Raw genomic sequence first — 16,921 nt, forward strand, 5'->3', positions numbered from 1 at the left:
CAACCTTTCCATTGGACTGTGGATAGTGTTGGCTGGAAGTGACATGTTTGATATGGTATGACTTGGCAAACATTGACCACTCGTGGCTGTTGAAGCACGGGCCAGTCACTCATGACAGTGAGTGGGATACCATGCCTGGAGAACGTCTCCTTACAGGCCTTGATGACGGTCTGAGCTGTGAGGTCTGAGAGCTTCACGACTTCAGGGTAATTGAAGAAATAGTCAATAATCAACATGTAGTCACGACTATTCGCACGAAAGAGGTCGATCTCAACCTTGGACCACGGGGAGATCTCGATTTCATACTGCTGGAGCGTCTCCTTGCTCTGCGCTGGCTGGGAGCGTTGACAGGTTGCACAGTCGAGGACCATGTTCGAGGTGTCCTGGCTAATACCGGGCCAGTAGACACCCTGCCTGGCTCTGCGTCTGCACTTCTCGACGCCCAGGTGTCCCTCATGGATTTGGCGGAGCACCAAGCTCTGGAGACTGAGTGGAATGACAATCCGGTCCAGCTTGAGGAGGATACCATCAATCACCGTCAGGTCATCCTTTACATTGTAAAATTGAGGGCACTGCCCTTTCTGCCAGCCATTGGTGAGGTGGTGCATGACACGCTGCAAGAGGGGGTCTTTGGCTGTCTCCTCGCGGATACGAACCACCTTCTCATCAGACGCCGGGAGGGTGCTAGCACACAGCTGCACCTGTCTTTCAATCTGCCGGATGATTTCCAGCGGTTCACTAGGCAATGTGATGGAGCGGGACAATGCATCAGCGATGATGAGCTCCTTGCCAGGCGTGTACACTAAGTCAAAGTTGTACCTTCTGAATTTGAGGAGGATGTGCTGCAACCAAGGCGTCATGTCGTTCAGGTCCTTGTGGATAATATGGACCAGAAGCCTATGATCCGTCTTGACAGTGAATGTCGGCAGGCCGTAAGCATAGTCGTGAAACTTGAGAATGCCAGTGAGAAGACCCAGGCATTCCTTCTCTATATGCGCATACCTTGTTTCGGTGGGCATCATGGCCCTCGATGCGTAGGCTACTGATGCCTAGGATGAAGTGGCATCGCGTTGAAGCAGCACCGCACTGTGCCATCCTGCCTCGCATCTGTTGAGACAGCTGTCTCCCTGTCTGGGTCGAAAAATGCCAAGACAGGTGCAGTGGTGAACTTGGCTTTCAGCTCTAACTCTCTTCCTGATGTGCTGCCTTCTACTCAAAGGCAGTGGACTTTTTCACCAGGTTTCGTAGGGCCGTGGTGTGTGAGGCCAGGTTTGGGATGAACTTGTCCAGAATATTGACAATACCCAGGAAGCGCAACACCGCCTTCTTGTCTTCAGGGACCTTCATGGCTTTGATGGCCTTGACCTTGTCTGTGTCCGGGCGCACACCCTGCTGAGAGATCTGGTCACCCAGGAACTTGAGTGTCGACATGCCAAAGCAACATTTGGACCTATTCAGCTTTAGTCCATTGGCATGGACACGGCGGGATACCTACTGGAGACGGGAAACATGCTCTTCAGGGGTCGTGGACCAGATGATGATGTCGTCCACGTATACACAAACCCCATTCAATGCCCTCCATCATCAGCTCCATGATGCGATGGAAGATCTCCGATGCCGAGACAATGCCAAAAGGCATGCAATTATAGCAGTATCTGCCAAATGGTGTGTTGAAGGTGCAGAGCCTTATGCTGGACTCATCCAGCTGGATTTGCCAGAATCCATGTGACGCATCTACCTTGGTGAAAAAAACGTGCGTGTGCCATCTCACTGGTGAGTTCCTCCCGCTTCGGGATGGGGTAGTGTTCACGCATTATATTCTTATTGAGATCCTTGGGATCAATGCAGATGCGCAGGTCACCCGAAGGCTTTCTAACACATACCATCGAGCTGACCCAGTCAGTCGGTTCGGTTACCTTGGAAATGATGTCCTGTTGCTGAAGATCCTTGAGCTGTGCCTTCAGGTACTCCCTCAACGGAGCCGGGTCCCGGCGTGGTGCGTGGACCGCTGGCTTGGCATCAGGTCGTAGCAGACTCTTGTATCGATATGGCAGCGTGCCCATCCCGTCGAACACATCCGGATACTGAGCGAGGATGTCGTCAATGCCGGCCTGAAAATCCACATTGGAGGATGTCGTTGTGTAAACCCGTTGCACGAGGTTCAGCTGCTTTCAGGCATGCGCGCCAAGTAGGGATGCTGTGTCTGGCTTGACAATTTCAAAACGTATCTGTACATGGGTGCTCCGGTTGGAGACAAGTAGATGGCAGGATCCCAGTGCCGTGATGGCATTTCCGCTGTAGTCCAGGAGCCTGCAGGCTGCTGGAAGGACCTTGGGGGACTTCTTGATGCGTTTGAAATCTGCCTGTGAGAGGAGGTTGGCAAAAGCACCTGTGTCCAGCTTAAACTGGATGGAGCAGCGGTTGACCTGTATCAACGCACGCCATTCGTCTGCAGAATCCACAGCGAGGATGGATTGAATTTGTGATGAGTTGGATGTGGCATATTTACATTTGGTAATGATGCCCACACAGTAGGCGGAGTCCAGGCATTCTATCTCTGGATCCGTTGTGCTGCCAGGATCAGAATCCTGTAATCGTTGTTGCACACTCTGAATGCGCCGTCGTCGGAATTGGGAGCGCTGGACCCTGACTGGTGGTGCAGACCTGCACAAGGCTGCATAGTGCCCAGGCTTCCCACAGTTTAAACATCGCCTGCCTCTTGCAGGGCAATGTTTCTTTAAGTGGGCGTTGCCGCAGTTCGAGCACGTCTTGACGTCAGTGTCCTGACGCTCCGCGTGTCGTCGCACATGCGCAGTGCGGGTGTCGGCCGCTTCGTTATCCCGTTCTCACCATGCATGCGTGGGGCCCCGGGAAAAGCACGAAAAATGGCCGCTTTCATCAATGCTGAGGAGCTGCATCCGGGAAATGGCCTACACACTCTCTGCCTCGTGAGAGGCAAGTTTCTCATTTTCAGCCGATTTGTACTGGGCATAGCGATTTTGAAAAAATAAAAATGAAATGAAATGAAAATCGCTTATTGTCACAAGTAAGCTTCAAATGAAGTTACTGTGAAAAGCCCCTAGTCGCCACATTCCGGCGCCTGTTCGGGGAGGCTGGTATGGGCTGGTACAGTGCTCATGCACTGTGCATGTTTCAATCGCGACTGGCAGGGGCATATGCTTAATTTTCAGTAGCTGCTCTCTCAGAGGATCAGATTGAACTCCAAAAATAATTTGGTCTCTGATCATGGAGTCAGCAATACCACCAAAGTTGCAGGACAGCGCTAGCAGGCGGAGGTTAGTTAAGAAGGAGTTGAAAGATTCATCTTTACCTTGTAGACGCTGTTTGAAATTTGTAGCGCTCGAAGTTTTCATTGGTGTCCACTTCACAGTGACTGTCAAACTTGTCCAGGATGGTCTGAAACTTTGTCTTGTCCTGGCCTTCGATGAAGTGAAAAGAGTTGAAGAGATCGATGGCTTGATCACCCGCTGTTGAGAGGAGAAGCGCGATCTTCCTTGCATCAGACGCACCCACGAGGTCTGAAGCTTCGATGTACAGCAGAAACTTTTGCTTGATTGTCCGCCAATTGGCATTGAGATTGCCGGAGGTCCTGAGCTGGTGAGGAGCCTGAATCTTCTCCATGGTGCCGGGATACAATCGCTGTTCGTCATGGAACGGACTGAGGTAAACTATCTAGATTAAGCAGTCTCGTGGTAGCATGATGCGTCATGTACTCTGGGATAACACAGGCTGCAACTGGATGCAGCTTTAACCAAAAGATTCTCCAGACCATGAAGTTAGTTCAATCTGATTTATTGAACCAGTAGCACAGTTAGCACAGTTCTCTATGAGTTCGACTCTCTGCTAACCTAAGTGTGGTTACTCTGTCTGACTGAACCAGACTAGCTCTTAGCCACGTGCTGGAGGTGTGATACTGTACATACACCCTGACCCACTCTGTAGATGTTCATCAGTGGAAAGAGGCGGAGCGTAACTGCCTCGTGCCTTTTATAGTGAGATACCACCCCTGAGTATCCTGCCTGCTCATTGGTCATGTCCTGTTCTCTGTGTTCATTAGCTGCCTGTCTGTGCCTGTCTGTATATCATTATCTGCATATCTGCATATCATGACAATGTTTGCATGTCTCAGTTATCTTGCGACATCAGCACCACCTGACAAAGTAAATCTCACAACACCATTTCCAGCCAGCTGACCCTCAAATGCCTATGCGAAAGGCTTTGTTATTGGACTCTGACTTTGGCACTCTGGAACTCACGTGAAGCAGTATTAATTTTCTCTGTGGACCTTGTACAATAAAGTTTCTTTTTTCTATCTATCCCTGTTCCGTGTGAATGCAGAGTGGGACATTGTTTTGTTTTTTAAAAAATATTTTTATTCTCCTCCATTTTCACATTTTCTCCCACATTTACACCCATCAACAATAAACAATAATCAGCAAGATATGTCAATCCCCATAATAACAACGATCCCATCCGCCCACCAACCCCCAAACCTCAACCCGCATGTTTACATAAACAAATGACAAAAAGGAATCAGGGATTACCCGTAGTCACCCTTAATCTACACAGCCCCCCTCCCCGCACCCCACCCCCACCCCCCCACCACCCCACCCATCCCCCCAACTAATGTTCGATGTTATCCAGTTCTTGAAAGTGCATAATAAATAGTGCCCATGACTTGTAGAACCCCTCCGAGCTTCCCCTCAGTTCGAACTTAACCTTCTCAAGGGTCAAGTATTCCAACAGGTCCCCCCGCCACGCCAGGGCACAGGGTGGAGAGGCTGCTCTCCATCCCAGCAGGATCCGCCTTCGGGCGATCAACGAGGCGAAGGCTATGATATCTGCCTCCGCACCCGTTTCCAACCCTGGCTGGTCCGACACCCCAAATATGGCCTCCTGGGGACCCGGGTTCAGTTTCACACGCACCACCTTGGAAATTACCCTAAACACCTCCTTCCAGTACTCCCCTAGCTTTGCACAGGACCAAAACATATGAACGTGATTCGCGGGCCCCCCCCCGCGCAACGCTCACACATCCTCTACTCCTTCGAAAAAATCGACTCATCCTCGCCCTCGTGAGGTGCGCTCTATATACCACCTTCAGCTGTATCAGCCCCAACCTCGCCACATGAGGTGGAGGCATTCACTCTCCGGAGCACCTCACACCAGACCCCCGCCTCTATAACCTCTCCAGCTCTTCCTCCCATTTTGCTTTGATCCCTTCCAGTGGTACCTTATCCTCTTCCAGAATAGCTCCGTACACCGCTGACACTGCCCCTTCTCCAGTCCCCTTGTCGTCAACACCTCCTCCAGCAATGTGGAGGCCAGTTTCTCTGGGAAGCTCTGTATCTCCTACCTGGCAAAATGCTGAACCCGCGTGCACCTAAACACTTCTCCCTGCTCTAGCCCATATTTCGCTTCCAGCTCCCTCAATCCTGCAAACCGACCCCGAAGAAACAAATCTTTTAGCGTCTTAATCCCCTTCTCTTCCCATTTCCGAAAACTTCCATCCCACCTCCCTGGCTCAAATCTGTGGTTCCTCCGAATCGGCATTTCCCTTGACCCTAAACCCAACCTGAAGTGTTGGCGAAACTGCCTCCAGATTTTCAATGAAGCTATTATTACCGGACTCCCTGAATATTTCCCCGGAGCTATCGGGAGCGGCGCTGTTGCAAGTGCCTTCAGCCCTGACCCCCTGCACAAACTCTCCTCCATTCTGACCCACTGAGAATCAACCTCTCTGACCCAGCTCCGCACCTTCTCCACATTCGCCGCCCAGTAGTAGTACAACAGGTTTGGGAGACCCAAACCCCCTGCCTGCCTTCCCCTCTGTAGCAGCACCTTTCTCACGCTGGCCACCTTCCCTCCCCATATCAATGAGGTAATCCTTCCCTCAATCTCCCTGAAAAAAGACTTTGGCAGGAAAATCGGTAGGCATTGAAAAATAAACAGGAATCGCGGCAACACATTCATTTTAACCGCCTGTACCCGACCCGCCAGTGACAGAGGAAGGCCATCCCACCTTGCCAGATCGGCTTTCACTCTCCCCACCAAACTAGTGATGTTGTACCTGCGAAGCCTCCCCCACTCCCGGGCAACCTGCACCCCCAGATACCAAAAATGAGTCCCTGCTCTACGGAATGGCAGCCCCCCCTCCCCTGCCCCCACCCCCAGCCGAGACACCACAAAATACTCACTCTTGTCCAGGTTCAATTTGTACCCTGAGAAAGACCCAAATACCCGCAGTAGCTCCAATATTCCACCTATCGACGCACTCGTCTCCGACACATAGAGCAGCAAGTCGTCGGCATATAAGGACACCCTATGCTCTATCCCCCCGCCCCCCCCCCCCCCCCCCGCACTATTCCTTTCCATGCTCCCGAACTTCTCAATGCGATGGCCAACGGCTCAATCGCAAGTGCAAACAGCAGGGGGGACATAGGTCATCCCTGCCTAGTCCCACGGTGGAGAGAAAAGTATCTCGAACTGATATTATTTGTGCGAACACTTGCCTTCGGTTCCTTATATAATAGCTTTACCCAGTTCACAAACCTTCGTCCAATCCCAAACCGCTCCAGCACTGCCATCAGGTATCCCCATTCTACCCAATCAAACGCCTTCTCGGCGTCCAATGCCACAACTACCTCTGTTTCCTTTCTTTCCGCCGGTGCCATAACAACGTTCGAAACCCTCCTAATGTTCGAAAACAGCTGCCTCCCTTTCACGAACCCCGTCTGATCCTCCCCGTCACCTTCGGAAGGCACTCCTCCAGCCTACCCGCCAGTACCTTCGCCAATACTTTTACGTCCACATTCAGAAGTGATATGGGCCGATACGACCCACACTCCGTCGGATCCTTATCTTTTTTTAGTAACAGGGAAATCGATGCCTACCCCAAGGTTTGCGGCAACACCCCCTTCTCTATCGCCTCCTCAAACATCCCCACCATCAGGGGTGCCAACCTATCCTTAAATTTTTTATAATTTTCCACTGGAAACCCATCCGGCCCTGCCACCTTCCCCGACTGCATCCCCCTCCATCGCATCCTTTATCTCCTACTCCACTATTGCTCCTTCTAATGTAGCCCTGTTCCCCTCCCCTAGCCTCAGGTACTCCAAGCCATCTAGAAATTCCTGCATCTCACGGTCTCTCCCGAGTGGCTCTGACTTGTACAACCTCTCATAAATCACCTCAAAAACCTTGTTATTCAGCACTGGGGCCACCACCAACTTCCCTGCCCTATCCTTCACCTGAAGAATTTCCCTTGCCGCTGCCTCCCTCCGGAGCTGACCTGCCTTATCTCCATGTTCATAAACTGCACCCTTGCTCGTCTCAGTTGGCGCACCGCCTTCCTGGTGGACAGTCGGTCGAAGCTCGCCTGTAGTTCCTTCCTCTTTTCCAGCTTCGCCGGGTCCCCATCCTCTGCATGCCTCCTATCTACCTCCAACATCTCATCTATTACCCTCTGCCACTCCAACCTCTCCTCTTTATCCACCCTGGCCTTAAACGAAATTACCTCACCTCTCACCACCGCCTTTAGAGCCAGACGACTGCCTTCAACACCTCACCCGTACAATTGAAACCTCCTTAATTACCTTTTCAATTTTCTCACAGAACACTTGGTTCCCCAAAAGCCCCACATCCAGTTTCCACCCCGGTCTCTGCGCTGCCCTCTTCTCCAGCACCATATCAAATCAATGTGGAGCGTGATCTGACACTGCAATTGCCGAGTATTCCAACCCCTTAACTCCAGCCAGCAATGCCTTCCCCACCACAAAAAAGTCGATCCGCGAGTATACCTTATGGACCACTGAGAAAAACGAATACTCCCGTTCCCTTGGGTGCAGGAACCTCGAAGGGTCCACCCCTCCCATTTCCACCATTAGCCCAGCCAGCGCCTTCGCCCCCCCCTGATGGGACCAGCGAGCGCGGCCGTGATCTGTCCAACCTTGGCTCCTGCACCAAGTTCCAGTCCCCCCACATAATCAGCTCATGCGTGTCCAAGTCGGGAATTGCCCCAAACACCTTCCTCGCGAATCCCACATCGTCCCAATTGGGACCGTATACACTTAACAGCGCCACTAATCTCCCCTCCAGTGCCCCTGTCACAATCACATATCTAGCCCCCTGATCTGCCACCACCTTCTCCATCTGGAAGCGTACCCTTTTGCTGACCAGCACCGCTACCCCTCGAGCACTTCCATCAAATCCGGAGTGAAACACTTGGCTAACCCAGCCCTTTTTAAGTCTCACCTGGTCCTTCACCCTCAAGTGAGTCTCCTGCAGCATTGCTACATCGGCTTTCAAACTTTAAAGATGTGCAAGCACCCTTGACCTCTGGACCGGACCTCCTAACCCTCTCACGTTCCACGTGATTATCCTTACTGGGGGTCTCTCACCCCCCCCCCCCACCTTTCTTATCCACCATCACCATACCACCGGGCCCTGCCCCATAAGCCTGACCCGCCCCTGTCCATTGTTAACATCAAACCCTCTCCCCCCCTCCCAAGAACCCCCCTCCCAAGAACCCCCCCTACAAAACCATCCCCCAACATCCATCCCTCCACCCTCTCTTGCTCGCCTCGTAGGCCCATTGAAGCCTGCTATCCAGGCTCCAACGTCCGCAGTCCTCCTCTCACCTCACCCCCGTTCACTAACTGACTTTAGTTAGTTAGCGCGGGTGGCTTCCCCCGCCAAGACCTCTCGCTCCCTTCCGCCCAGTCACAGAGAAAGAAACACCAAAACAAACCCAACAATCCAACCCCTACAATTCACTAACATAACATTTAACCGTCGCAACACAGAACGCCATTAACTTGAACTCTGTAACAATGCAAAGAGAAGTAAATTTCAATACAAATCAGTAAAAAGAAAGTTGTAACATTTGTACATTTTCCAGCCGCTCAAACACAGTCCACAGTCTCTTTTCCAGTTCCGCTCTTCACGTCTGTCCCAAGCCTTCTGCCTTCACGAACGCCTCAGCCGCCTCCGCTGTCTCAAAATTAAAGTCTTTGGCGTTATATGTTACTCTCAACTTTGCCGGGTACACCACACCAAATCGCACCCCCTTCTTGTACAAAGCCGCCTTCACTCGCCCAAACGCCGCTGGTCTTTTTGCCAACTCCACCGTCCAGTCCTGGTAGATCCGAACCGCAGTACCATCCCACAGCACCTCACGCTCCTGCTTCGCCCAGCTTAATACTTTCTCCTTCATGCAAAACTTATGGAAGCAGATAATTACTGCCCTTGGCGGCTCGTTCACTTTGGGCTTCGGCCTTAATGACCAATGAGCTCGGTCTAGCTCGTACAGGGTGGGGCTCTCACCCTACCCCATCAGCTCCGCCAACGTCTTAGTGAAGTATTGCGTTGGCCTTGGGCCCTCTGTCCCTTCGGGCAAGCCCACAATTCTCAAATTGTGCCGCTTAGAGCGGTTTTCCAAGTCTTCCAGCTTTGCTCGGAGTCCTCTGTTAACCTCCACCACCCTCCGCAGCTCGTCCCCCATCGAGGTGACCTGGTCGCTGTGTCGTGTCACGGCCTCCTCCACCTCCTTCATCTTCTTGCCCTGCTCTCTCACCTTGGCCGATGCCTTTGCCACCTCCACCCTCATCGGGCCAATTGCCTCCTCCAACAATGACCTCAACACGACCGCCATCTCTTTCATCAAGACCTCCATGTGCCTCACCAAATGTTTTTCCAGCTTCACCACCATCACCTCGGTCATCTTCTCCACCGTAAGTAGTGCGGCCCCGCCTTGCAGTTCGGCTTCCGCCATCCTGTCAACACTTTTGCTCGTCTTCTCCTTCGGCGGCGAACCCGCGTTTCCTCCTTTCTTCGACGCTGCTCTTCGCATCCTTTAGCGGCTTATTGTTTTTTATCTTCTTTCCTTTCTCCTCTCTCCCCTTCACCCTCCTGTCCTTCATCAATCTGACATTCTTCTTTTTTGAAAAAAAAAGGGGGAGAAAAAAAAAACTTTTACCAAACTTCCTTAAATCTTCTTTCTTTCTCCTCTGCATTCACCTGGGACCAGGTTTCAACCTTCTTTCTTCTTCCTAGGTGGGAGCAATCCGACGTGGAGCACCCTCCCTACGTGGTGCCCTGGCCTCGGGCCTGCCGCCTCGGCCTCCTCGTAGCTCCGCCCCCGCTGCTCTGACCCGCCGCGCCGGGCCCGGCGCCTCAGCCCCCCGCCGTCCGACACCCGCGCGGGGTTCTTCGCCGGTTTTTAAACCGGCCCCGCTGGCTGCTCGTGGCGGCCCCAAAGGACGACGATAGTCGGGGGGCGCGTGAAGACTCGGGGATTTCCCCCAAATCGCCGCGAATCGCGGCCACCGGCGGGAGATCTTGTTGCTGCGGCCGCCCTGCTCGCCCACGCCACCGGAAGTCAGTGGGACATTGTTGATGCTCATTTTCGTGGGTTTTGAATTTGTATAATAAACTAACCTGCTAAATTAATCCTAACTCAAGTTTCCTGTGGGATTATTAGTAAAATTGGATCACATATAAATGGGAAAGTATGCCATTGCTTATTCTAATAAAAAAATCTAATTCAAAACACCTCCTGTTTGTGGGCAGGTGGTAAGAGGAAAACAATGCTGATTAAACTAACCCACTCCCATCCGTAACATCCAGAATTAACATGAGTCAAACATGAATTAGCATGCAAACTGTGGTTGCACATAAACCATAAACTGCACACTAACTGGCAGCAACAATCAAGACAGATCACATGACTGTTCTCAGCAGCCCACCCATACATCAATGATCACTTTGAGTGACAAAAAATTCCTTTGGAACTCCGTCTTCCTTCCAAGGAATTGCGGCTCCTTTCCTTCAAAGATATTCCCTCTCTGATTTAGCACACTGGACTAAATCGCTGGCTTTTAAAGCAGACCCAAGCAGGCCAGCAGCATGGTTCGATTCCTGTACCAGCCTCCCCGAACAGGCACCAGAATGTGGTGACTAGGGGCTTTTCACAGTAACTTCATTGAAGCTTACTTGTGACAATAAGCGATTTTCATTCCTTTCCATCAACAGAAGTGCTAAATCAGCCAGGAGGCCCCCTTGCTTCTTCTGTCTGCAACGAGTTGTCAGACGGTCAAACTTCAGCTGAGACTGCCCCAATGACTGCTCGAAGTCCAGCTGCTCAATTACTCGATCTGAGGCTGTGCCGTATGGCTACAGGCTACACTCCGTGGTCTATACTCAGGCATAGTTCCAGCTCCTCAGCTGTGCTGCTGCCAGTGACTGCTGTCAACCTCCTTCTCATGGGCTTCTCTTTGCCCCTAACTTCCAGATTCATGGAGCAGACAAGCACTTCAGCTTCACTGAACCGACACTGCTCCCAGCTTTGCCCTAAACCCCAGGTCCCAGCTTCATGAAGCTATCAGCTGCTCACAGGGTCCCCTGAGCCCCTGGCTGCAGAGAACTAATGGCAGCATTTCAGCTCCATGGAACTGACCTTCTGCTGCTGAATCAAGTCTCTTGTGGGTTAGTTTTTGTGGCTCTCATCAACCCCCCCCCCCCCCCCCCCCCCCGACGTCTGGGTCCCTATTCAGGTTTTTGTGCCAAAACCCTGTACATCTGGTCATTTATCTTGTGCCATCACCCCAGGTTCTGTCAAAGGAAACTTGGAACTGACAGTGCAAGGCCCGTTCCCCCTGCTGCCCCTCGTGTGCTTTGAAGGTCCTGTGCCACTGTTCACAGATTGTCACCACTCTGGAGCCCAGTTTTAATGGCCGGCTCTCAACCTCAAGTGCTTCTCAGCCAATGAGATTCTTTAGGGCTGTAGCAAGGTGGCAGCCAATTTGCACGCAGCAAGATCCCACAAACAGCAATCAGATCAAGACCAGATCATTTGTTTTCCTGATGTTGGGTGAGGTACAATTGCTGGTCAACACGCTGGGGATAACTCCCTCACTCTTCTTTGTTTAGCATATCATCCTGAATGACACACCTCTGGTGGTGCTGCACTCCCCCGATACATCTCACCTTCTCGGTAAATTTGGTGCTCTCTGTGGGATTTGGATCCACAGTCTTCTGAGTCAGAGGTCACTGCTACAATTAGGCAAACCCACTTAATTGTGGCCGCTGCTAATTGTTAAGATCAGACAGCAGTTCTAACTGTTCAAAAGTAAAAATAAAAGTTTTACAACAATCAAACATTACTGTTAGGCAGAGGCACCAAGAGTGGTATTAACTTACCTGTTGTAAATAGTAATTACTTACTTTTTAGGAACCAGTCACGATGGGGTCGATTCTCTGAGCCCCGCGTCGGGCTGGAGAATCGCTGAAACCGCGCCCCGACGCCTGCGTGCGATTCTTCGAGGTGCGAGAATCGGTGCTATTTCCGCCGGCGTGTTTGGCGCAGCGCCGGCCGCTGAAATCAACGGGGCCGCCGATTCTCCGGCCCGGATGGGCCGCGCAGATCCGACAGAGTCCCACTGGCGCCGTTCATCCCTGGTCGCTGCCGGCGGGAACTCTGCGCGAACGGTTGGGGGGGGGTGCCTGTGGGTGGGGCCTCCTTCACCGGGGTGGGGGGGCCTCCAATGGGGTCTGGCCCACGATCGGGGCCCACCGATCGGCGGGCCAGCCTCTCCCCCCCGGGCCTATTTTCTGGCGCGGCAGGCCCCTGAACACTGATGCCATGTTGAGTCGGGGCCGGCGTGTTAAGAAGTCCCCGCGCATGCGTGGGTTGGCATGGCCCAACTGCGCATGTGGCGCCGGAAAAGGAGGCTGGAGCAGCGTGAACCGCTCCAGCGCCATGCTGGTCCCCTGTGGGGGCTAGAATCGGTCATACCCGGGCCTGGTTCACGCCGTCGTGAAACCCGACGGCGTTGACGACGGCGCGAACACTTGGGCTCCATATTGGAGAATCGCCCCCAAAGTACTTTGTTCAATATTGATAAAAATCATTTAGTATACATGAGCATTACCAAACCTGGGGCCCTCTTGTAAACTCTGTCTAGATGAAATGAAATGAAAATTGCTTATTGTCACAAGTAGGCTTCAATGAAGTTACTGTGAAAAGCCCCTAGTCGCCACATTCTGGCGCCTGTTCGGGGAGGCCGGTATGGGAATTGAACCGTGCTTCTGGCCTGCCTTGGTCTGCTTTAAAAGCCAGCGATTTAGCCCAGTGTGCTAAACCAGCCTACTGTCCTTCCCCTGCAATCTCTCCACCGACAAGCCTCCACTGCTGACAAGGAATCCACCAGTTTCAGCAACGCCTTGCCTTAACGACCCAGGACTGCCCAGCTTCAATTTCTCCTCCAGAATCCTGTTGAATCACAGGCTTCAGACTCCTCAATCCTATCAGACCCCAGCCCCTCCACTCCCCAGTGCCACCAATGTCCAGAGCAATGCCATGCACTGCTAAACCCCAAACCTCTCTCTCCACAGTCAGAAGGCCAGGTACCTTTCCCCAACCTGGAGTGCCTTTTATGCTATATTGGACATCCTTCGATTTTAGAATCAAGCCCATGGGTGAATAATTAAATGCAGAGGCCGAGGAATTCTAATATATAGATTGTAATGGAAACTACCAATTTGTAAATTCTTCAGAATAATAGTGTTATAGGAATTTGTGCTAGTAGATTGTACGTTGCAATTCAATCTCTAAAGCACTGATAGAAATGTCAGAATACCAAAGAATCAAAATGGAATTTGATTTATTTAGTCATTGCAAATCAACAGCCCTGATAATACATTATGCAATACACAGCAGCTTCGATGTTGGGTGCTGCAGACAGCATATCCTGTGACTCATTCTCAGCAAAGTCTTGGTATAAAACATGCATTTACATGTAGATGCTATTCAGTATCTACTATCTCCTTGATGTGCTAAAAGCCCACTTTACCCAAATGACTGGAATGAGCGATTTAATTATACTTTATATCTTTGCCACATGAACAGAGAGTTTAGTAATCTTGCGAGTGACTGAATCATTTAGTCAGGGACTCCTTTGTTCAACAATTCCCTTTTGGATAATTGAGTTCTCAAGACAGTGCAGGCAGCTAATACTCTCTCTTCAACTTCAGCTCCTAAATACAACGTCTTTAATTAAAATGGCCCCCAATTTACCTGCTGAGATCTGTGAGCCCCGAGGATATTGAGACCTTTATACATTGCGGGCCTTAGTTCCCCATTCACCTCTTGACATGTCAATGGCCTCAGATACAGGAGCACCTCTGGATTGTTGAACAGTTGATTAAGCCTGAAGTAAATGAGGCTTTCATGATGCAATGGCATCGTTCACACACAGTACTCTGAATAACTCTCTGGCCCACAACCTCTCAATTACTGACACGGTCCTAACATTTGAATGAAAGGAAAAGAATCACACATCACACAGCAGGTTCTTTGCAGCATTAGGTTTTTCTTGCATACAGGTCAGATCCCTGTGATGAATGCCAATTGGATGCTACCAGAATTAGATCTGAACAGCTATTTAATGTACTTTAAAGTTTAAGAGTTATTAATGATGATGTCATATGCTATCATTAGGAAGACTGAGAATTCTACAGACCTTGCAATTTGATTGCCCGAAATCAGTGATTACACTTCTTGGAAATCTTGAACAAATCTTCCTTTATAAGTAATCAAGATACTCTCAATTACATCTCTGGGAAAGATGCAATGTCAACAAGTGCATGTTTTGCATTTCTATTACGTTTTGACATCACGTCCACAATTTAATTGAAAGCATTTTATGTTATTATGTCAGAACTCAAAAGATCTATTTTTTTTAAACCAAAAGTATGATTGGTTCTTCTTTTCATGGAGAGACCACTTGGAAATTGGAGCTCATCTCCTTTGTGAGATGCAATGTCTTGATTGCCGAGAGCATAATAAGGCTAGTGTTTCCACTGCAACTGCCAATGTTTTATTTATATCAATTTAGAGTACCCAATTCTTTTTTTTCCAATTAAAGGGCAATTTAGCATGGCCAATCCACCTACCCTACACATCTATTTGTTTTTTATGGGTGCGAGATCCATGCAGACGCGGGGAGAATGTGCAAACTCCACACGGACAGTGACCCGTGGCCAGGATCGAAACTAAAGTGCTAACCACTGCGCCACCATGCCGCCCTCTGCAACTTCCAATGTTACATTGAGCTACAACAAACGTACATCTCAGAAACAGGTCATTTGGTCTTTGCCAACATTTATGCACCACACATGCCTCATCCAATTAATCAAATCAAATTGAATCCCATCCTACTTCCTCTAACCCTATCAGCATATCCTTCTATGAATTTGATCCCCCCCCCTCCCCATGTTTATTTAGCTTTCCCTTAAAGATATCTTTGCTATTCATCTAAACTACCTCCTACCAGCGTGTTCCATTTTTTGGGCAAGAGGTTTCATCTAAACTCCACATTGGATTTATTAGTGACCATCTTATTTTCATAGCTTTAAGTCTGGGACGCCCACATTAAATGGAAATATTGGCCCAGATTTTTGTTTCATGATCGAATGCACAGAGATGTGAGAATTCCCTGCTCTGCAAACCCAACCTTTAACATGACCGCCCATAGTCGAGATTTTATGGTTTGGGGCGGTGAGCTGGATTAGAAATTGGGCCTGCTGCCACCAGAAAGAGTGCGGAGATTGCCGGGTGCAGAGTGGGTTGGGCGGAAGGCCTGTCTCTCTTCTCGACACTTTGTTGAAATAAATTTTAAAAAATCAAAACTCCTCACTCACCTCACCCACCCGCACGCACACCAATATTCCACCCATGCCAACCTTTGCCATCTCGTGCCCCCACCCACCTCCCCATGGTCCCTCGCAATGCTATGCCAACCTATGCCCCTCTACCCACCCTATGACCCCTCATACTCCCTATTATCCCCATATCCGATGGTCCTTCATAGCTCCAATGCTAACTAATGCCCACTCCTGCTAACCCACTCCTCCTCAATCCACGCTCTAAATTGCCAGCTGCCTCCATAAACCGTGCATGCGCAAACACAAACCCAACTTCAGTCCCACAAAAATGTTCGAGGACAGGCTGAGAATTTCCGGACTAGTCTACCATTTTTGTAACGATGGGGAAACTTCCCATTGTGGTGAAAATCTGGGCCATTATCTCTCCGCATTCCCTATGAAATCCTTCCATTGTCTTCATGACTTCTATCAAGTCACCCTTCTTTTCTAGAGAAATAATCCCCAGCCTGTTTAAACTGTCCTGATAAATATTGCCTCTCAGTTTCAGCAATATCCTTGTTTTCAGCGCATTCTTCAATGTTTCTGCATCTCTCTTAGTATATCATCAGAACTGTGCAGTCTTTCAAGTATGGTCCAGGAGTGTGACTAATGAAGTAGCTTCACTTCATGCTAATGCTAATGAATTTGTAGTGTCAATATGGAAGCAGCAGCTGGCTTTACTGTGGCTCTTCAACTCAGCCACAAAGGATTGGCATCCTGCTTCCAGACTTCCCAATCGATTAGAGAGGGCGGTGGAGAATCCGACGGGAGAGAAACACTCATAGGACACACTGTAGGATACAAAGAAAGAGATTTATTAAGATATACTACCAAACTCCCATGTCCCAAAGGGTCATCCCCCCCTCCCCCTCCCCCCACCCCCCACCCCCGACCTGCACCCAGTTTTTATACTTTGGAGCCTTCCCTGTTAGCCTTCCCTGTTAAGGGCGAAGCTCCACCCCAATTACCAAGGGACTTCATACTTGTTACGGGCTAATGGAAATCGGATGGTGCATACTCCCATACTTCCCAGGGGGTTATAACAGGCGGGTTGGGTGATGTGCTGACTCTGTCAAAGAAATGATCTAAAGGTAAAGGGATCCCAGCAGTAGCCAGATTGGCTTGAGCAGTATGCTGATTTCTAAGGTTGCATCAGGAATGGAAAGGAAATGTCAGCAAGCAGCCAGCACCCCCTGCC

The sequence above is a fragment of the Scyliorhinus torazame genome, chromosome 19, assembly GCF_047496885.1.
Source record: "Scyliorhinus torazame isolate Kashiwa2021f chromosome 19, sScyTor2.1, whole genome shotgun sequence".
Classification (NCBI taxonomy): domain Eukaryota; kingdom Metazoa; phylum Chordata; class Chondrichthyes; order Carcharhiniformes; family Scyliorhinidae; genus Scyliorhinus; species Scyliorhinus torazame.